This window comes from Psittacula echo (genome assembly GCF_963264785.1).
Source record: "Psittacula echo genome assembly, chromosome: 2".
In the NCBI taxonomy this organism is placed as follows: domain Eukaryota; kingdom Metazoa; phylum Chordata; class Aves; order Psittaciformes; family Psittacidae; genus Psittacula; species Psittacula echo.
In genome coordinates, this window is record NC_137737.1 from 123,568,143 (window position 1) to 123,589,170 (window position 21,028).

Below are 21,028 nucleotides of genomic sequence, written 5' to 3' on the forward strand. Positions count from 1 at the left end.
AGCCTTCTCTTCTCCAGGCTGAACAGCCCCAACTTTCTCAGCCTGTCTTCATATGGGAAGTTCTCCAGCCACCTGATCATCCTCGTGGCCCTCCTCTGGACTTGTTACAACAGTTCCATGTCCTTTTTATGTTGAGGACACCAGAACTGCACACAATACTCAAAGTGAGGTCTCACGAGAGCAGAGTAGAGGGGCAGGATCACCTACTTTGACCTGCTGGTCACACTCCTCTTGATGCAGCCCAGGATACGGTTGGCTTTCTGGGCTGCGAGCGCACACTGAAGCCGGCTCATGTTCATTTTCTCATTGACCAACACCCCCAAGTCCTTCTCTGCAGGGCTGCTCCGAATCTCTTCTCTGCCCAACCTGTAGCTGTGCTTGGGATTGCTCTGACCCAGGTGTAGGACCTTGCACTTGTCATGGTTAAACTTCGTAAGGTTGGCATCAGCCCACCTCGCAAGCGTGTCGAGGTCCCTCTGGATGGCATCCCTTCCCTCCGGCGTATCAACCGAACCATACAGTTTGGTGTTATCGGCAAACTTGCTGAGGGCGCACTCAATCCCGCTGTCCATGTCACTGACAAAGATGTTGAACAAGATCGGTCCCAAGAATGATTCCTGAGGGACACCACTCGTTACTGGAGTAATAGTTGCCATCCTTCTCTGAATCATAATGTAGGCATGCCTTAGCATAGTAGTGCTGAAGAGGTCAACTTTTCAATGCAACTGAAACCCCAAGGTGTAACACAACTGGTTGTTGCAGTAAATTCTTGCTGATTTTTGTCTGAATTTCTCATGATCCGTCTTTCTTGTCTGTCTTCTTACTGGTGCTGAAAGCATTGCTCAAATCTTTGGCAAACCTCTTTCTATTGTACTAGACCTAGAAGTCTGTAATTTACTCTCCAGCAGGGTTGGCTGGTGACTCAGCAACTTAGCGATAGCCTTTAAATATCTTCCTCTATAGTATAATTCAGCAGTGTCAGCAGACAGTCGCACATGATGATGCACATGGCAGGGAGCTTGTCTTTCATTTTACAGCACAGTAGATGATTTGCAAAAACATCTTAATGTAAAAAATCTAAATTTCAGTTACGTGTAATTTAAGCACAGCCCAAGATTCTACTTAAAATTAGTTTATTCTGCTCTGTAAGACACTGCAATCCTTGGTGTGTAAAGAGATGATGAAAAACATTCATGGTCAGGAACTGGCAGGGTAACTCAAGGACTGAGTGATGAAGGGGAAATACTTTGATCCTGCTGTCTTGCTGTAGTAAGAGTATGAATCATCTGCAACAAACCATCTGCAGAAGTGATGGTTTATTTACTGCCAGATTTATGGGCATCCCCTCAATGCCTGGGCATGTTATGGAAGCAATATAAGGGCTAGCAAAACCCAGCCCTGTCACATGTCTGGGAGAACATGCATCACACTATAAGTGTTTAAAGAGAGGAAGGACTTCTGTAGTAAGTTCCTTAACCTTCTCTCCCTCTTTTCCTCCTTCAAATAAATCTATGCCCATACATAGGGAGTAGAATTTATGCATCGGCTATATGTTTAATCAAATACTTCAGGCTTTAATTTCACCTCTAACAGCCTTCCACCTATCACCTATAACTTTTAGTTGAAATTTATCTAATTTCTCTGGGTTTTCATTGAAAAGCTTCTGTAAACTGGTGATGAGAAGGAGTAAAAAAACCCTCAAAACAACCAGCAAATACAACAGCTCTAGAGCAAATTTCTCATTATTCCTTGCATCTGTGTGTTTCACAACATCTGTGACCGTGGTGTTTGGTCTGGCTGGCTGCAGTGTCCCTCCCTGGGACCTCTGGTCACAATTTTTTGCTACTTTTGTAGCTTGTCAACATTTCCACTGTATAAGCACAGAAGTGATAAAAGATGTTAACTCAGGTTGCTTGGGCTGACAGCCACTGAAAAGCTGTGAGCAAAATCAACAAGCAGAATCAATAGGGTGAATATTGAAGGTATTCACATGCCTTCTCTCTCCTGCATGTGTGCGTTCCAGCATATGGTTACTGCCTGCAGGGTAGCTGCAGCAGCAGTAATCTATGGGTTATGATTTGCTGTAGGAAGTTCCCCTTTCCTTTATCTTTAATGCCAACTATTCAACCAAAGTTGTGTTGTTTCAAGGTGTGGTTCTCTGCTGGCTTGTACTGAACTTGATTCACTCTGAGTCTACTTCATCCTGTTGATATTTTTTAGTCCTGTTTATGGCACGCAGGGTAATAAATGCAAGCCCTGGCACAGAAGCAGTACCCAGTGCCCTGACGTAAATTTTACCCGGGGAAGATGACCTTAAATGAAGTTGCACTAGCCAGAGAGTTAAGTGGTGACTTTGTGATCTCCGGATGTGTCCATCTCAAAGCCCTGGACTGGAATTCTGCACTAAAATATGTCAAAAAGAAAAAAAGCACCAAAAATAAACAATATATTTGGCAAATAAGATGGCACTGCAGAGACTACTAAAAGCAATTTCCAGGGAATTAATTAGTACATGGTAAACTTTGTTCAATGGAGGTTGTGAGGCTTTAAAGAAATTCACCTCCCTCAGAAATCTGTGAAGTTTAAAGATTCTGAGTAAAGCAGAGTCAGACCTACTGCATACAGGAAAATGTATAGCACAGATTCTCTGAGACACAGGTAAAACCATTTGCAAGCTGAAGCCTGTAAATAAAAACTTAACACTGAAAAGAGCAACTGCAAATATTGTAAAAAATTACCCAGGTGCACCATGAACACATTTGAGCATGCAGAAATATACAAACTAAGCATGCATGGTTACCTTTCGCTTACATGCCAGATAATCTGACACATCTTCCTGTCCTAATATATATATATATATATATATATATATATAAAAAATAGTCACAGAACTAAAAGAAGGACAGGAAAATACCCCAGCAAGCTAAATGCAAACTTTTTCTTGGGTCTTGTATTTTATTAGAGTTTTGGGTTTTATTTGGTCTGTGCTTTATATAAATCATCTCTCCTGATGAATTTATGCAGCTGTCATTCTGCTTCTAAATAGGAGAGAATCCAATATATTATATTGTAAAACAATAAGAGATAACACAACACAGTCATAATGTACTTCTATTGAGCATGTAATAGTGTTGTCCATTGCCTTGATGACATAACGCTTCATGGGCCTGGTCATCAGTATTTTATTTACAAAGGAGCCTGAGTGTGAGAAGTCAAGTCAGAGCCACAGCCTACGGATAGATTTCTGTTCCTTCCTTCTGACACGGTATCTGTCCTGTTAGATCAAGACGAGATAAACCTTGGAGATGACAAATACTATCCAGTATGACCAAGATTAGATAATAGTGCATCTCCTGCTGGTGGCATGTCACAGAGCCAATCTAGACTGGAGAACCTTCTACAGGGTAAGCACCAATGTTCAGTACAGCTGCTGCCACTGGGACACATCAAAATTTTTTGCCCTTTACAAGGTAGCAAAATTGTGGAGATCCAGAGAGCTAGTTTTAAATAAACTCTGTTGGTGCCATTTCAGAGGAAATGTGCTTTTCACGAGCATTTTTGAAGCTGCTATTCACTGTTGGCTATTGGAAGTTAGCAAGTGACTGTTTTTAGATGATTAGACCAATGCAGCCTAGTTTCCAGTGGACCTGTGTTTCTAGCTCCATCCTCACCATTCACAGCAGAGCAGTGCCAACTGCCTTGTGTGGTTTGCTCCTGAAGACGAGGGGAGACCCTCTGTCTGGCAGATGGTGGTGCTGTGCTGGCTGTGGCCAACACACGTGCCAACCCATAATCCTGACTGGACAAGAGAGAAGTGAGGACAGCTGACCTCATGCTGCAGTTCTCAAGGGGAGACAGAACATCAGCTCTGCCCCTTCTCCAATCAGGCAATGTGATCTCATTTATTTCCTTGGAAAATCAGATCTGTAAGTCTGATTTCTGCAACACTTTCTGTAAAAGTTTCTGCAGAGTTGAGTATCATATGTTGGTGAGTAGGATTTTCAAAAGCTCCTAAGACCCAGAGTGGCAAATTTATTTATGCACCTCATCTTAAGTTGGATAAAAGGAGAATTAGGTACCTAAGTAACATTAGAAGTCTAACCTAAATGACTTTAATAGGATTTTCTGTATCACTTGAGTAGCCTTAATCCCATTTGCTGTATTTAAAGTGATAGATGGTAGGAGTTTTGGCACTGATTTAGTCAATCATTTTATAAAACAATGGTAATGCTTTATTTAAAGCAATGATAATGCCTGAAAACCTTGAAAAATTTAAAATTACTACATCAGATGCCTTATTCACATACATTATCTTAATGGTAAAATACCATCAGGAAAACAAAGCCTTAGACTGATACCAAACAGTCAACATTGAAGCAATATTCTTACAAGTTTTTACATTGATCCAGGAAAAAAAAAATAAATGATATCTCCCACTTTCTATGGCCAGTTAAAACATACACATGTTAGAGAAGACGACCAGTGAAATATCAAAAAGACACAATCAAGGCAAGTCTTCATTTGGCTTACATTACTTCTACATGTGGGGTGTGTAGCAAAGAGCCATATGCCATGGTTGATAAGGCATACTGATGCTGTCAAGACCTGTGAGCAAATTCTAGCTGGTAATTATTTGCAAGGAGTATTGTAGAGGAAAGTGGCAGAGTGACTGCAGGTATAGATGTGTGTCCTAGTCAAACGGAAAGCAGATTCCATCAGTGGGTCCAGCATCTCACCCAGTATTTTTTTTACTGGGTAAAGTTGCTTTTTAAGAAGACAACTAATTAGTTTTAGATTTTTATATAAAAAAAAAACAAACAAACCCCCAAACCCCTAAACTGAGAACAAGAGCTTTTTTATATGTTTTTCAAATAACCAATTTAAGCTAGGGATGTAAATAAATCTGTCCAGAGACAACCATCTATTTACTGCATTTCAAGATTACAAAATTTGCTTTCATTTTATACTGTAAAAAACAAAACCTGTGAGAGCATACCATGTCAAAATATTTGGATTTGGATTTAAAATGTCAGGTGTATATTTAGATATTGCTCTTGCAGTGATTAGACATTCAACATGGGATATTCAGGAAAAAAAAAATCAATCCAGATTGGTAGGTTTCTGTGAAAGCTTTGAGTTTAAATGAGGACTATCTTCCACAAAGAAATGGTTCTGAGTAGTTTTACTGCAAAACCTAAATGAATGGCTTGATTTTCAGAAATGCTTAAACTGGCACAATACCAAAGGAGGATAAAGGAGTTCTGAAAATTATGTTTATTGAGAAGCTTATAACTAGGAACTTATACAGTTGGGCAAAGACTAAGCAGTGCAAATGGTCTGACCCATTTAAATTCTAAGCATTATGGCATTATTTGCCCATCTCCCTGACAGTAAAACCAACGCTAATAAATAACCACATTGCATCATCATTCCTTGCTACCTTCCGGGAAATCCTGTTTACTTAGACCACTGCCTTCCAAGTGAAACAATATTTGAGTTCTTGAATGACATATAAACTTTAATCCATGTTGGCAATCACTGGATACTCACTGACTCAGCTGAGTTAATAAATGAATTAGGTATTTTTATTCTGGATTTTCTTGACTACTTTTTAAAGTGAATTCAACTAAAAAGAATGATGATGGTGTCAATATCGCCTATACTAATCCTATACTACTCATATTTGGAGTCTCTATAACGGCACCCTACAAGGAAGGATACTAGAGCCATTTCTATCTTCCGTCAACATTTTCCTTTGATTTAGTGCATGAAGGTGAAGCAGGGGACAGAGCCATCCTTAGACAATTAAATAGTCCTTCCCTGCGACGTCCTTTCAGCTCTCCAGGCAAGGGAACTGGTTATTGTATCAGTGAAATTAAATGAAAGTCATGAACACAGAAGGACTGAGAAGGTAGTTTTCTTGTGTGGTTAACCCCAAAAGATGTCCATGATTCCTTAAAATACATGTAAAATAAATAGTATAATGTTTTGCATTATGCATTGATGGTATTAGTGCTATGGTTGATGTCACTGCATTACCCTATTCTCTTAGGGTCTCTGCAGACACAGATCAAGTTGGACCCCGGCCTCAGGCGGCCTGCATCTACGCATAAAAAAAAAGACACAAAAAGGCAAGAGTTAGACAGATGATAAAAGAACAGTGACACCATACTGGTCAAAACAGTAAGCCTAAATTATTGCATGTCTGCAACCTGGGTCTTGTGAAGCCTGTAAATGTCCTACACAAGAGCTTCAATGAGTGACTGGAATGAGAAGACTCCTTTTGTGGAGCTTTTCCTACCAGCGAGGGCAAAAGGGGGCCTGCACCTAACTCAGCTCACTGCTAAAGAAAAGCTGGTGCCATAGGTTAGATGGCAACAGTAAAAAGGGCTTTGATTTCAGGATAAGCATCAAAGGTTTGATGTGACAAGAGAAATGGGAATACAAGGATGCACACAGACAGCTAACATTTTCAAGTGTGCATAAAAAGTCATTTTTATAGAAGCCTCATGGGTAGGTGTGAGCAAGGCAAGACTGAATTTGACAAGACCAGAGAAAGGGCTCAATGAGAAAACCATAACAGGAACGAGAACTTCAGTTTTGTGAGCAGACAAAGAGAATTCTATCCTTGACACACTATGCAGAGGGAATTAGTGAAAAAGGGGTATGAACTCAGGATGAAGATACGGAGGGGCCTGACAGATGGCCAGGTATAGCCAAAATGACAGGCAGAGAGATGACACGTGCCACAGCACCAAACAGGAGGCAAAGAAAGGATGAGCTGCAAGGGGGAGACCTTTGGCTAATGATCAATGAGAGGAAGCCAATAAGACATACTAATATTTTAGTTGCCAGTGATAAATGTTTTGGAGGTGAAAAGTAGATGTGACAATCCTGAAAAAGTATGACTGATTGTGTAGAAATAAATGGTATTTGGTATGTATCTGAGAGGCCAATATAACCACAAAACAGACCACATACTGTATCTCAGAATAGTTGTTAGTCAACTCCGTCTTGCTGCAAAGGGCTAAGGTATCTCATCTTTGATTTCTAAGAGTTATTTCTATCTCATATTAGCCTATTTTTAGACTAAATGGGGAAAAGGTTTTGCTTCCAAACAAAAATAATGTGTTCTTAATACAGATCCCTGGCATGGCATGTTACTAACCTCCTTTTATTTGGAGAAACAGACATTCTCTCCAGCTTTTTGTTTGCTTGTTTGTTTTCCTTACATATGCAATGTTTAATTCATAGCCAACTCTGTGATTATTTGTCCTCTTTAATCATCTTAATTCTGCGAGAAGACCTGTTGAGAAACTACAGAAGCTAAACTTTTAGCACATCTTCACCTTTTTAAAAGCTATTAAACTAGCTTTCAAAAAGCCTGCAAAGCACAGTGCTTTTCTTGCCTTTTGCAAAGGCTGCGTCAGCCTGGCTTTCAGTCAAGGTATATTTCTGCAGTTCTGTCCTTAGACTATCTTCTCTCTAAACTTTCCTTTTTCTGTTTTACATATCGACCCAGAACACTGACATCGCTCAGCTGTGTGGGGTTACACCAAGAATGAATTTGCCCTGAATAAAACCAATAGCAATTTCAGAACATGGCAAGGAAAAAAATTCCTTACTTAACCTAAGGATTTTTCTAGTTAGCTTGCACTGGAAAATTTACAAATTAACTGAAGAAAACATCACTTGTCCTACCTTAGCATTAGTTAAAAAGACGTATTTTCTTCTTTTGAGCCTGAAACTTAATTATTGCTTTTAGTTCTTTTCACAAGCAATTATGACTAACTAAACAACTTGCTTAAACAAGTGAAAATTTACATACCCTTAAGCTGGTGAAATAGAAATTAGAATCATAGAATAGTTAGGGTTGGAAAGGACCTTAAGATCATCTAGTTCCAACCCCCCTGCCATTGGCAGGGACACCTCACACTAAACCATGCCACCCAAGGCCTCATCCAACCTGGCCTCAAGGGAATTGATTTGGAATTAACTCTTTCCTTTTCCTATCTTGGGTCCTACCAAGGGAAGTAAGATCTATTTGGTGCTTTTTTAGCTCTTGAACCTGAATCTCTCTCTTCAAATTACATTACAGCTGATAACACTAAGTGTGATGTTAAAGCACAGAGATCAGAGTATGTTCATTCTGCATCTGGATCTGCTCTATCCTGAGCCTGTACAAGGAGCAGCTCTCTGCCTTACTCTGAGGACTCAGGATGCCAAGGGCTTTTTCTTGGCACTCTACTGAGATGACCGCCTACAGTTCTGGCCCTGCCTATGCAGCAGACTCACGCTGCCATGAACAAAGATTTCATCAGTCTCCTCTCATGAAAATGAAACAGAAGTGGTAAGATAAGAATTAGGTTGTTAAAAACCCCTGCAAACTTAATAAATAATGTGCCAATTAAACAATAAAATCAAGCAACCTGATCAATCCAAATGTAACTATGGTTTAGAAGAGTTTAATTTTTGGCAGGATACATATTGAAAAATGAAGATACTTGGATACAGAACTAAAACTGGTGTTAAACTTTACCAGCAACAACAAACTGAATAAAGAAAATATTATATATATAAATCTTGTGAATCCATTTCAGAACTACGATAACAAAGAAAAAGCAAAAGAGGAAGCCTCTGAACTATTAACTTCATATTAAATAAAGGTTGCACTAACATTTTCTAATCTGCGTATTTCAGATTACTGGTAACAGCATTATTCCAAGATGCATTGCAGATAATTAAGCTTATTTTTTCATGTCCTATAAATCCTCTTTGTACAAAATCCTGAGTTTACGATTAATTTCTTCTCTATAGCTTTCCAGTGACCCAAATCCTTCTTTTATTCTGTGAGATCAATATCCATAAGCTGTTTCTTCATAGACTACATTTTAAACATGAAGAATACGCAACGTGTTGTAGGCATACTAAGGGTGAAGGATTAGCTTCTCATGTACATCACCTTAGTTTATATACTTAATGCTGCTTCCCACCCTTGTGGTGAAAAGAGCCTTTGTGCTTTGGCCATGATCAAGACAGACTTTTCATTACACCTAAATGACATATTACATTGATGGTAGTGAATTTATCAATAACTAGGTCTGAATTCTCTAGGTTCATGTACGCACCCTTTAGAGACTTTTATAACAGACTAATTATATAGAGTCTCTTCCACTGGCAATTCACATGTGCTTTGCCTATATATCCTGCCTCAACAGTAATTTTAAACATTTTTTCTATGAATAACAGAAGCCTATCTTACTTTAAATTTGTCTTGTGGCTCTTAAACTGTTCCAGCTGTGGTTACTTTCAATTTCCTAATCCTCAATAGCTGCTAGTGTAGCACCTCTGATACCTGCCCAGCCCTCAGTATTACCTCGTATTATTACCCAGTATTACCCTTCTTCTCAGGCAAGACTTGCATCGGCTGTGTGTTACCACTGTGCAAACATAGCCCAGGCAGCTATCCTCAGCCACCTCCCTGCTGTTGTAAGCAAGCAAACAGGATAGAAACAACTTTGTTATGTTTTCTCCTTCCCTTCCATCTATTCCCTGCTCGCCGTATGTGTTGGAGGATTTTGTCCTCCTCAGGTCTGCAAAGAACAGACAAATGCCTTTTGAGGGGCACTTCCCTTACAGCCACATGCTGAGTAAAGACAGGATGAGCAGAATTTCACCTTCAAGACAAGAAGACAAAGAGGAAATTGGAGTGGCTCAAGGGCTGAAAGGGTCACAGCTTCTCCTGGCACCAGAGCGGCTCTGGAGCTCCTAACCAGGGTGCTGGGCAGGTGTTTGGCAGGACTCACATCCTCTTCGACAGAGAAGCAATGTTAGGAACAAGTAATTACGCCAAAAGCTTCTACCGTCAGACTGAAAGGCAGGGCAATTACCAGGCAACTGACCGGTGCATAGCTGATCAAGAAGTCTTATAGCGGCTGTGCTTTTTAAAGCTCTGAAGAAGTTAGTTTACATTAGGAAGAGTGATAGCACAGCAAATGGCTAAAGAATAACATGAGAAAACAAGCCTCCATGAGGAATTTGGCACAGTGTCTATAATTTATACCTGCATAACTGGCCACATGTGCCTTCCTGCCCATTCCCCCAGCCATGTGCAGTAACATCTCAAGTCCTTCTTCATTTCTTATTGGGAGTTCAACTTCTCTCAGGGCTGTAGAAGCATCCAGCTAATGCCAACCTTCATATTTAATATATTTAAAGAACTATGTATTTAAAATACTGTGAGTCTGGACATAAACTTTTTCTTCAAATGCCAAAAATACTAATGGAAAACGATCTATTTTGCGAGTATCAGAGATCAGAAACACTGAAATTTATAATGGAGAGCAATAGATCTCCATAATGGTGAACACCCACTTTTGCGTCTGAAACAGAAAACTTGATTTTGGAACAGGAGGAACCCAAGCACTTGGATAGCACTCTTATTCCTGTTGACAAGAATATTCCTGCCGGAGTTTTGACTATGAATTACGGTTTAACATTTCACAGCCACGACAATTTCCAGTTGCCCCAGATTTCTGAGACGGGTTTGGCAATCCGGAGCGAGTCACACCGGGGTAGCTTATTTCAAGCACCACCTAGTGGATCTATTTAAAAGAGCCACACACACAAATAAACAAATAAGTAATTAGCAAAATATTTTAGCTTTTGAAAGGCAGGAATAGCAGCTGTCAGTGTCTCCTCTTTAGATGTTGCTATTTGATTGCTTGTTAATAGCAAGTCATAACAGCTATGAAAAATGCTTAATTAATAAAAGTGAAAAAATACTAGTCTGCCAAGCTGTTCCATGTACAAAATCTGGCTCTTACTGAACCTCAGCATAGAACATTCTTTTCCCAACTGATAAAGCCCAAAATATTAGGAGAGATATGTCCTTTAATGATCAGAATTTCCCAAAGTAAAGAAAAATTCACTTCTGCTTTTAAATGAAAACCAGTGAAAGACTGAGATGTCATGTATTTAATAATCATAGAATAGTTAGGGTTGGAAAGGACCTTAAGATCATCTAGTTCCAACCCCCTTGCCATAGGCAGGAACACCTCACAATAAACCGTGTCACCCAAGGCTCTGTCCAACCTGGCCTTGAACACCGCCAGGGACAGAGCATTCACAACTTCCTTGGGCAACCCATTCCAGTGCCTCACCACCCTCACAGTAAAGAACTTCTTCCTTATATGTAATCTAAACTTCCCGTTTAAGTTTTAACCCATTACCCCTTGTGCTATCACTGCAGGGCCTTAGCTTTCCTAACCTGGTCCCTAGCTTCCCAGACAACATCCCTGTATTCTTCCCAGGCCGCCTGTCCTTGCTTACACCTTTTATAAGCCTCTTTTTTCCTTCGAAGTTTCCTCAGCAGCTTCTTATCCATCCAAGGAAGACTCCTGGCCCTCCTGCTGCACTTCCTTCTAGTCGGGACGCAACACTCCTGAGCTTGTAGCAGGCAGTCCTTGAATATCAACTGACAGTCTTGGGCCCCCCTGCCCTCTAGGGCTCTATCCCATGGAACCTTACTAAGCAGGCTCCTGAAGAGGCCAAAGTCTGCTCTTTTGAAGCCCAGGGCTGTCCTGAGGGTCTTGAACTCAACCATCTCATGATCGCTACAACCAAGGCTGCCCTGGAGCATCACATTTCCAACCAGCCCTTCCCTGTTGGTGAGCACAAGGTCAAGCATGGCACCTCCCCTTGTCAGCTCCTCTATTACTTGCAGAAGGAAGTTGTCTTCCACACAATCGAGGAACCTCCTGGATTGCTTGTGCCGTACCGTCCCTCCAACAGATGTCAGGGTGGTTGAAGTCCCCCATGAGGATAAGGGCCTGTGAGCGTGAGGCTGTCCTATCTGTTTACAGAGCACTTCATCCACCGAGTCCTCTTGATCAGGCGGTCTGTAACAGATCCCCACAGTAATGTCTCCCATCGCTGTACTCCCTTTGACTCTGACCCACAAACTCTCTGTTAACTGCTCACCTGCCCCCAGACAAGAGTTCCATACTCTCCAGCCTGACATATATAGCAACTCCCCCTCTCCGTCTGTCAGGCCTGTCTTTTCTAAAGAGCCTGTAACCTTCCATTCCAACACTGCAGTCATAGGAGCCATCCCACCGTGTTTCTGTGATAGCAATAAGAGAAAATAACCAAAGAAAGGAGGTACTTCTAATCTTGTTCACTGGTCAGTAAAACATGGTTAAGTAATTACGTGTTATAATTTCTAAAATGTAGTATATTACACTTATGGATACTTTATAGGCCTACTATCTGGGTTATGGGTTCCATCATGTAGTTAGTTAATACTTTTATCCTGGGGATATTGAGTGGCTGTGCTGACACAGTAGGCGTAGGCCTACGTATTTCAAAGAAAACAAAACTGTTTCCTTCTTTGGATTTGCATTGAACATTTTGAAGTGATGCAAATACAAAATATCAGATGTTCTGGTTTATAGGTCTCCTTCTCCCACATAGTGTGGTCAGGGGAATAGTCAAACAGAGAAATTAATTAAATTCTGTCAGTCTTTGGTGATTCTTTTTATTATCATAAAAGGCCGGATTTTGTGCCTGAAAATTACCTTTTAATTATAATTAATTATAATGATGGTTTAGCAATGCAGAACTAATACATAAGACAAATCATTAAGCTGCCTTATGCATCTTCACTACTTTTGAGGGTCGAATGCAGCCTTGTGTCAGTGGACATGATTTCCCTGACATTGTACACCAATACTAGGGTTGAATTTATCCTGTTGCATTGCTCAGGCAGAACGGATATAAATCTTTTCTTTTTGGTCAGTGAGAGACCATAGCACTTTCTCTGAAAGTACACAGAAAAGCAGCAGGCTTTCTGGTCAGTCAGAATTACGCTTACAAGGACTCAGAAACTCTGGCTTGTATCCAGATGAGGATTTATTAACAAGGCTTCAGCATCCCAGCAGGTAGATGGTTTTAAGGAAATATGTGCAGTATGGGACTGTAGCGAGAAGACAAGTGGTAATGGGTTCAAACTTAAACAGGGGAAGTTCAGGTTAGATGTAAGGAAATTCTTTCCTGTAAGGGTGGTGAAGCACTGGAACAGGTTGCCCAAAGAAGTGGTAAATGCTCCATCCCTGGCAGTGTTCCAAGGCCAGGCTGGACAGAGTCTTGGGTGACATGGCAGGCAGTTGGACCTAGATGCTCTTAAGGTCCTTTCCAACTCTATAACCATTCTATGATTTTACTATGGTTCATCCAAACTATGTCGATGACATTACAAAGACAAAGTAAAGTAACTTACTATAGTTAATTGTAAAAATGTTACCTAAAAAGGTAATTCTGACCATTAAAATATTTCTTAAACAAAGATGACAATATAATCATGCATAATGTGATGATATAAAGTGATATATATGAAATTAGCATATACCTTTGATAGCAGAGGAAAAAAAAAAAGATAATTATTGTAGATATTTTTAAGGCAAATGTCCTTCAAGAATACAGTTCTTCATTTACTGCATTATTGCACCCTTACTTGGTGGGGATTTATTCGACTTCTTGGGAAAAAAGAACTGTAGACAAATAACCCAAAATATGAAAGTATGGCCTGAAAAATACTGCTTTTGACAGGAAGTATTACCACACTGTCTTAAATTTCAGTAACTTTTATGGAGCACAACAGAGATTTAGGTGGGTCTTGTAGACATTAAACACTCCCATAAATTATTAATTCTGACAACATCCTATAATTATATACATGGTTTAGGAATCCTAATAGAGGACTTACCTTGCATAGATGTATCTATAGATAGCAGGGTCTAGACATAGGTACGTGGTTTAGGGAGAAGGATTACGTTAACTTTCTTATGGGTCTGTCAAAGCAAGCTAGCTTGGAACTAGCAGTGGAGACCTACTTCTTCTCTACTTGAGACCTCACTTGGAGTATTGTGCGCAGTTCTGGTGTCCTCAATATAAAAAGGACATGGAACTGTTGCAACAAGTCCAGAGGAGGCCCATGAGGATGATCAGGGGACTGGAGCACTTCCCATATGAAGACAGGCTGAGAAAGTTGGGGCTGTTCAGCCTGGAGAAGAGAAGGCTGCGTGGAGACCTCATAGCAGCCTTCCAGTATCTGAAGGGGGCCTACAAGGATGCTGGGGAGGGACTATTCATCAGGGACTGTAGTGACAGGACAAGGGGTAATGGGTTCTAACTTAAACAGGAGAAGTTTAGATTGGATATAAGGAAGAAATTCTTTACTGTTAGGGTGGTGAGGCACTGGAATGGGTTGCCCAGGGAGGTTGTGAATGCTCCATCCTTGCCGGTGTTCAAGGCCAGGTTAGATGAGGCCTTGGGCGGCACGGTTTAGTGTGAGGTGCCCCTGCCCATGGCAGGGGAGTTGAAACTAGATGATCTTAAGGTCCTTTCCAACCCTAACTATTCTATGATTCTATGATTCCAGTTCTTCCGGTGAGCAGCTAGCATCTCCTACATATGCTATATGACTTCTGAACCTAACCACTAACAAAATATATAGCAAAAGTATATAAGAAAAAAAGGAACATCACTGACACTAGAGTTTTAGAAAGTTTTGTAAGGTTATAAAAATGATAAAAATTTTAGAAATCAGATTAATGGAATGAGATGTAGAATGGATGCTGGGAGCAGAGCCCAAACCCTCATTCCGCCAAAGAGGAAACTTGCAGGTCTTCTTGAACAAAAATGGAAAACACAGAATCTTCTGAAAAAGATATGAGTTTCTCCCATTAAAAAAAAAATAGTAAAAGTTTTAGACAGAAAAACAAAAATAAGACACTCCTGTGACATGACAAGAGGCATTAAAAATATTTATCTAATGAAAAAATCAATGAGCATAGGAGTCAAAATGCTGCAGTCACAAGCAGAACATGAATTCAGAAAGAACAGAAAGTTTAGGCTGAACAGAAAATATTAATAAGGTGGTAGAATCGTGTACCCTTTCCATAATCTATTTAATCCTTTTTTCCAGAATAAGTGTCAAAGCAAATTTATGGAATAGGTGACTTTCTCAGCAAATGCACATCATGTCTCTTTGATACACCACGTAGAAGAGGCCCTCCGTGACATGGGTTAGTGGTGGCCTTGGCAGTGCTGGGGTAACAGTTGGACTTGATGATCTTAAAGGTCTTTTCCAAAGTTGTTGATTCTATGATTCTATATAGTAAACTTAATTTTTAACTACAAGGATACTCTTGAATCTGATGTCAAGTGGTAATCACATAGTTTGTCTTCAAAATAATTACAGAATCCAGTTCATGGTAATTTTTTTTAAACATCAGCAAAATTATAAACTTAAAGAATAGCATTCAGTGCATGTTCTCAGGCAAGCAGGTTAACATGTGAGACTTAGCACCCTAAATGCTAGCTTTCTGTGTATTTATCTACAGCTCATCAAAGCCAAATCTTGAAACAGGAATGAAACATGTAAGCAGGTCTGCTAGAGTACAAGTCTCATAAGCTACACCTAAAAATATCTGGACAAACAGTATGCTATCAGCACTGTCTGTACAAAAGTTCCATGCTTTGTCTGGTCTAGCATATGAAGTTAGCTTGAAACGGAGTGGGAACAGGCCATTGCTTTTTACAGCATACTGTAAGAGGGTTGCTACCTGAAGGAATGTGTGTGTTCTAAAGCTGCATGCAGGAATTGCTGCTTTTTTAAAATTAGAAACTTGTTTGTTTTCCTATATGTTATACAGTTTGCTACATAACTGTGAAAAATATGGTCTTAAAAGTACTATGATGTGGGCATGAAGTACCCCAGCTATATAAACTATGGCCAGTAGGAGTCTTGTCTAGCACAGTGTTTGGGTGTTACCCTACCCTCCAGGTTGATGGCAGAGCTGAGTTTCAAACCCGCAGGTATGACAAGCAAAGCTGCTCGATGTGATTAGGAAGAAAGACAGCAGAGACATTTATTTTACACAAAATATGAGTAAAATTCAGATTTAAAAAATAGGCTCGTGGACAAAGACGGCTTCACACAGCTAGTGTAAGAAATAAAGGTGGGGTCTGTTTTTTTAAGACTGTCTGTCACAAGAAGAACTATATGAGAGAAGATCTATCAACAGCTAATCATTGTTGTAGACCCAGCCTACTGTGATATGTTACTACATGCTCCTTTAAGCCAAATACTTAGCACACACTGTTATCAAATAGACTAATACTTCACATTAGTATATATCTGGAGAAGAGCTTGCCAGTGTGGAAAGCTTCTGTCTTACCTCATGCTCCCAGATAATGGAGTCCACCAAAAATAACACACTGGATAACAAAGGAAATAAAATCAAAGTATCTGGGAGATGAAATCATTATCCGCAATCTCTTTTTTAAAGACAGCATACACTAATTTAGCTGCTTAACTGTCACAGTGTTAGCTACGAGCTATTACATTCTATTTAATTGTTCACCAATTATAGTTTTATTCTATGATTATTTACAGTTTTTCATACAAGTCTGCAGCTCTTTCACACCATGTTTTCCTCCATGCTCTTTCATAAGTGCAGGCTGGTGTTTCCTCATTCCTAAGTGCATCAACAACATTAACATATCATACAACTTTATCACTCTTTTATGGTCAGTGTATTTTTCCAGAATGCCTGTTGTATAGTTTTGAATTCCTTGTTCCACAACTGTTCGAACCTTGGAAAACAATGCTTGCTGGAATCTGGAACCTGCCCTGGCCTTCAGTATAGGACTGAATTTCACACAGGGTGAAGATCATGTAGGTGTTCTGTTACCACTGAGGGCAATTGTTTATTTATCTGCAGTTTAGCTCTGGTTTTCACTTGTTTATAGTCATGTTATGAGGAATTTGGTGATCCTTCATGCCAAATTAAATTGGGTGTCCCAATCACTTGACTCCTGAGTCAGGGAGCACAGCACAATGCCAAGGTGTAGTGGGAGGTGTGCTCTGGAATCATAGAATGGACTCTGTTGGAAGGGACCTTAAAGATCATCCTAGTTCCAACCCCCCTGCTATGGGCAGGGACACCTTCCACTAGACCAGGTTGCTCAAAGCCTCATCCAACCTAGCCTTGAAGACTTACAGGAATGGGGCAGTCACAACTTCTTAAGGCTACCTGTTCCAGTGCCTCACCACCCTTACACATTCCTCAGCAGTGACCTACACGTGAGTTTCGAATTTGTCTCATGAACCATTTACGTACTTCCTCAATCACAGATAATCACAAAAATGTTTGTTAATGGGGGTATCTGAAAGCCACCTAGTTCACCTTACTACCTGGAGAAGGTCTATCACCAATCCCAGGTCATATACGTGGGTTTTCTGAGGCAGTAGAAACAGAAAAACACTAGTAGCGTGTATTTTCTACTACTTTAACAAGTATGGCCGTAATCTTTTTGAGCTGTTAGGCTACACTAAGAAACACAGGCATCATCCTATTTACAGTTAGTCTGTTGTCTAGTATTAGTTTTAATGGCTAAGAAAAGAATCCTCACAACATTTTCTGAGCACATAAGAATGTGTGCCTCAAAAATGCAATGATTTTCAAAGACATTTTTACCCTAATGCTTTCTTAATTTTTAAAATACATTATGTTCTTCTGGTTTTGTCCAGAAAAGCTGAAAGGAAAAATGTATCTCCAAAGAGTAAATGCAACAATCCTTTTTCCTTTAAGTCTGCAGTTAAGTTGGCATAATCACTATTCTGAAACCAGTAACAGAAAAACCCAAAAAGTTTTGTTGAATTTAACAGGCAAGACTTTGATAAGGACCTACTGATTTCATGGTTAAATGAAGAGAATTGTCCCCTTCCTGAGCTCTGTTGAGTCTAGAAGGGCCCCAAGACTTTTTCAGGGTCATGAGCATACATCCCATTGATATGTGTTTCAAATGACCACGGGGAATTGGAGTCCTGAAGAGAATATTACTGTTGGTTGGCACTCCCTGATCAGTTAAGTCCATTCAGAAAACTGCTGGCACAGTGGCTTAGAGATAGCTCCACTTGCACCAGCTCTGCAAGTCATGCATGTAGATGATGCAAATCTTCAATATGATAATCCAACAGCAACGGGTGGTGGAATCTATCATAGTTCAAAACACAAATGACATTCTGTCGTAACTATTATATGACAGAAAACGGGGGGGGGGGGGAAAGGAGGACCAAAAGCATTTTGAAAAATGAGCCATACATATTTCCAAAGTCTCTAGAGCCACATAAGGCCAGAACTTGAAATATAGTATTACAGAACTAATTGCCACAGAGCATTCCAGCAAGTCCTCAGAGGCTTGCATTATTCCCCATCAAAAAGGTTCATTTGAGCCTAAGCTTGCAATGCAGACTGGAATCCTGCTGAACTTGCACTTCTTTTAAAGATAATTTTCACTCTACCACATTCCTACTGGTATAGATAAGGAGGAAAAATGTAAATCACTTCCCAGCACAGACACTGGCAATATTTGTAGCACGTTGGATTTTTGTCATACAAATGACTGCAATCACTATAAACTGAATTCAAAATTCCTATTGCTTTTCTTTACTCCACTACTGCATTGCATATTTAATGAATAGAGGCTATTAAGTCACTAGGGGCCAGCACTTTCTCAAAGTAGTTGTATAAAAGAGCAATGTCTAAACCCCCAAACATTCAAAACCAGTTGTCAGCCTCAAACAATTAAGGGCATTGGGGCAAAACCAATTTCCTAGGTCTCAGGATAAAATACTGAGAACTGGCAATGTGCTATGAACTAGATGGGTTAAAGCCTGTTTCATTGGCCCAAATTCCCTAATGGACATGTTTGGCAGATTCTTATCAAGGGTTCCTGATGTCAATTTTAGGGCTCCAAAATCCAACTGGAATTTTCTATGCCATATTCAATATGTAACTTCGCAGGACTTACCCATGGCCAATAGTCTCTGTGACCAAAGATAAGCCAAGATCTGAATTCTCTCCTTAGTGGGAAGAGATTAAAACCCACATTTCTCACTGCAGTATTCTTACCACCACACCAAAATGTATTTCAGGGTTGAAGTTATTTCACTGTGGTTAACCAAGCATAGAAGATGTAAGCAAGACAATGGTAGAAATTAATATCTACCTTACTTGTAAGGAAACTACCGTGGGCACTCTTTCTATCAAAGTGCCTGTGCTCTGTTTGACTCACTTTTACTTTTCTTCTGCCTACTCACCCTTTATTTTTTGTATGTAAACGAGAATCATTTCATCAAGAACTGAGAATCCCCTCATGCCACAGCTGCCTGTGGAGTAGGAAAATATAAAAAAAAAAAAAAAAGAAAAGCTGTATGATATTAAAGACTGAATCTAAGGGTCCCACCTCCTTTATAACTGTGGTCCTACAGAGGTGAGGATGCAGTTTTGCTTCCTTTGATAGTGTTTTAAAGGAGTCGTATCCAAAGTTAAGTTTGCAAATCTACTAAGGGTCAACTAGTTCATCCTGGTCTCATAAGGGAAGATCAATTTTAACCTTGCCACCTGCAGTTTAAAACCATAAAATTTCGTCCTGTCTGCATAAAAATATTTCATTACTTTCTTCATATTAGCCTTTATTCTTCTCCTTCCAGTCTAACCAAGGACATTTTTAAAAATCTTTTCCTTTAGAATCTTTTTTCCAGATCTTCCATTGCTTGTTCTCTCTGGACTCTAGCATATTTCTTGATGGGTGGCTATCAAAATTACAGACTACCCTACAACATGATAAATGAGCATCCTGCTAGTCCTACTTACAACAATTTTGGGTAACTTCCAGTATAATGTTCACTTTTTGATGATAGTAAGAAATAATTTTCTGCTATAACCTGACTCTCCATCTAGAACTGTTACTTACCCAGTTCTTTCCCAAGATCACTTTGTGCAATTGCCAACCCCCTCCCAAGCAAAACCCAAAAAACCCCACAAAACAAACAAAAAGACCCACCAAAAACCTCAACTCCAAACCACCTTTTACTTTGTGAAGAAAAACAAGTGCAGTGAGTTTCAAAAGGGACTTCGACTTTAAGTTTTGAGGGATGTACCTTCTCATTACACTGACAGGTATGTTTACACAAGCAGTATTGTATTTACAGCATTCTGCCCTCAAAAACTCTAAGCAGCGTATTCACTGCAATGCTGACTTTTCAGATTCAAGTTTATAAATGCTTAACTCTCCCCATGGTATTGCTGAAGCGGCCTTGTCTTTTATTGATGGCTGCTACAGGAAGCCCCTATATAATTGCTGAACTTCTGTTTTATAGAATCATAGAATCAGCTAGGTTGGAGAAGACCTTTAAGCTCATCAAGTACAACCTTTATCCCAGGACTGCCAAGTCCACCACTAAACCATATCACTAAGGGCCTCAGCTATACATTGTTTGAACACTTCCAGGGATGGTGATTCCACCACTTCCCTAGGAAGCCTGTCTTTTGGTGAAGAAATTTTTCCTAATATCCAACCTAAACCTCCCCTGGCACAGCATGAGACTGCTACCTCTGGTCCTATCACTTGTTACCTGGAAGAAGAGACCAGTCACATCCTCTATTCTCCTTTCAGGTAGTTGTAGAGAGTGATAAGGTCCCCCCCTAAGCCTTTTCTTCTCCAGACTGACCAACCCCAATTCCCTCAGTTGTTTCTTGTAAGAGTTGGGCTCCAGACCCTTCCTCAGCTTTGTTGCCCTTCTCTGGACCTTTTCCCCCAAGCAGTTTTCTAGCCACTCTTCCTCAAGCTTGTAGCATTGCATGGAGTTGTTGTGCACCAAGCAGCACTGAACCTTGTTGTACCTTACACCACTGGCCTTTGCCCATCAATCTAGCCTGTCCAAACCCCTCTGCAAAACCTTCCTACCCTCCAGCAGCCCAACGCTCCCACCCAGCTTGGTGTTGCCTGCAAGTTTACCGAGGATTCACTGATTAAGGCCTATGTACTCTGTTAATGATGGAAATGAAAGCAGCCATACAAAAAATAAAAAATAGTGAAGCATATGACAACCGTTTGCTCCCCATCAAACCTGTATCAAAGCACAGACTTCCTGCGATAAAGAGCCCAGCAACAGAAC